The sequence below is a fragment of the Amborella trichopoda genome, chromosome 5 (assembly GCF_054954075.1).
Source record: "Amborella trichopoda isolate Santa Cruz 75 chromosome 5, AtrichopodaSantaCruz75HAP2 v2.0, whole genome shotgun sequence".
Lineage (NCBI taxonomy): Eukaryota > Viridiplantae > Streptophyta > Magnoliopsida > Amborellales > Amborellaceae > Amborella > Amborella trichopoda.
Window position 1 is genome coordinate 24,167,088 of NC_142340.1, and position 2,699 is coordinate 24,169,786.

Below are 2,699 nucleotides of genomic sequence, written 5' to 3' on the forward strand. Positions count from 1 at the left end.
CGTATAGGGGTAATCTTTCGCACATGTACATGCTTCACCCTTATTGACGAATCCCAAAACGACTATCCATGTACATTCATTGTGATGATATAACGATAAGGTTTTATCCCAGTCTATAAAGGCTATTCATCTTATGCAAGGGCCACACAGTCGCTCGGCTCTCATCTAGGCATACTCCGACCTCATCAAGGGCTAACCCACTAAACCCTTCTCGATAGATCACTATGCTCAGGTATCTTGCGTTTTTTCAAACTCGGCTGGCCTAGTACGTTGAGCCTAGTCCGATTATCGACAAATCACCGATTATCGACAAATCACATTTACCTTGTATGATCTACTCAAAGACCACACTCCCACTGAGTTTATATTCTAATATAGAAAATGCCAATACAAGCTCTCATAAGACCTTTAAAAGAGACATAAACCCAACAGATTCCAGAAATTTGTTCTGCCCAATTTCATGTGTGTTAGAGGGAGATATGGGTGCATGCTAAATTCTAAACAATAAGAAAAATTTTGGTGTTCTAATCGGTAACCTCCTGGTTAGATCGAAACTGGTAGGTTTTGGTGACTGGCTGGGTATTTTTAAAAAAAATTAGAAACATTATACAAAATCTTAAAAATAAGGGATTTTATTTTTAATGTATTTTTTAATATTTTTCATCACTATGGCAAAGATTGAAAATTGTTTTGGCCATTAATACTAATTTTTATATTTTTCCATCTTTTTTGAAAAATTTCAAAAATACCCAAAGGCACATATCGATTCTTAAAAATCAATTTATTTTTCATTAATTTTCAACTTCATTTGGATGCGTTTTGTTTAGTCATTCATTAAATATACTTTATATTTTATTGGTTTTTTTTTTTATATTTTTAAAACACTTTTTTTTACCGCCTGGGACTTGCCCTGTGAGAACGGTTGAACCGGCCGATTAACCAATTTGGCCGGTAGAACCGCTTCTAGGCCCATGACGGGTTAACGGTTCAAGTTCAATTATTCCTACACTGTGCTGAACAAAAATATAGAGAGTTTCATATATATAATACGGACATTTCTAAGTTGTGATGTCCAACAAGGCTTGCATAGGCGTGAAAGGTTACAAGGAAAAAGAAAAGAATGTGACAAATGAAGAAGAAACATGACTACTTCAGGAGAAAATCAATGTAATATGACAATATCCATATTTTTTACATTATGTTTACCGTAAAACCAGGACTCAAACATCTCCTTGGTTTATTGATTCATAAACTTCCAAGCCTCAACTCTCCTTGGCGTTCTGATTCCTGCATAGGATAAGCAGATTGGGAAGGAGTAATATAGAGAACTTAAACATCAACCATTAATAAACAAGAAGGTTTGTGCAATCATAAAAAGAAAACTCAACCAGAGAAACAGCATTCACTGCACAGAGAATATGAGGGTTCTAAATTTCTTTTTTTTAATAAAAGAATATAATAAAGAAGAAAGAATTACCTTGAAATATTCGGCCGAAGCTCAAGGGTCCATTTTCGGAGAAGGGGGAGCAGACTTAGAAAGAGTGGGGAGAGCAAATTCAGGCTTTGCAGGAAGAAATTCAAGAGAATTACTTCTCTTTAGACTCAAGACAGAATTTGGGGATGGGATGGGAACTTGGAGGACGGGAGTTTGAAAATGAAGGACCAGCCCAAGGCTCAGGAAAGCTGCCATTATTAGAGCTTATGTCCTTTTTCTGAAGAACTTGAGGTGAGGCAGGGAGAGGGTATGGGGCTTTTAGGATGCCTGCTACTGCACTTTTTACAATGATCGATATAAAGGTTTTACAATACTTGAATTGCAAATTTCGATGAGTTATGAGGTGAGGCTTTACTTATTTTGATAGGACTGCAGCCCTATCAGACCATTTTTCTATATTAAACCCTATCTCTACCCTTATAGTTGTTATGATTTTCGCCAATTAGACATATCTTCTTGATTTGATGGTAAATCTTTTGACAATTATATTCTTTCAGTGGAGTTTTTTTCTCTTTCTTTTCTATGGTAAACCTAATGTACCAATAGCGAATAAAAATCAAGCGAATAAAAATCAACCATAATAACTCCAAATAAATTAAACTCAAAAAACAAACAAAGAAAAGTCGGGAATAACTCCAAAAAAATTAAACTCAAAAAACAAACAAAGAAAAGTCGGGGACGAAGAGTGCCAAGCTGCGTTCGATACAATCAAGTCCTACCTGCTGCACCCAAGTTTCCCCAACGTCAGGAATGCCCCTACTGCTCTACAACAAGCACTAGAAATGTCGGTAGCCGTCCCTTCCCTCCGTCCCGTTTCGTAGGAATAGAGTAGTAAGAGTCATTGCTAGTATCACTGAAGGCAGCCAAGAGTCACTCTGGGCTATATACTCAGCTCGTTATAGTCCCTTATATTTTTTTCAATCCCTTTTTCCGTACTCTGTAAAGTTATATCAATTCAAAGCCCAAATAAAAAAAAAGAACTATAAAATTACCACAAAACAAAAAGTAGAACATTTTTCAAAAAAACGAGCCATAAAAGTAACTAAAAAAGGGCACGAAAAAAAAGCACCATAAAAGATTTATGTGAGTCAATGGATACAAGAACCTGCTAACCCATGACCGTCTCTCTTGTCGTAAAAAAAAGAAGAAGAAAAAAACAAGAAAAAGCCCCTTAAATAATTATATTTTAAATTTTATATTGGCA

At 35.7% G+C, this 2,699-nt stretch overlaps 1 long non-coding RNA gene across 1 annotated transcript; it reads right to left on the minus strand.

Moving 5' to 3' along the window:
* Nucleotides 1-1,040: 1,040 nt before the first annotated feature.
* On the minus strand, nucleotides 1,041-1,784 carry LOC148782029 (uncharacterized). Its single transcript, XR_016055278.1, has 2 exons — nucleotides 1,478-1,784; nucleotides 1,041-1,287 (listed from the first exon to the last, which is right to left on the minus strand). It is a non-coding gene; the product is annotated as an uncharacterized LOC148782029 (long non-coding RNA).
* Between the last annotated feature and the right edge of the window lie 915 nt (nucleotides 1,785-2,699).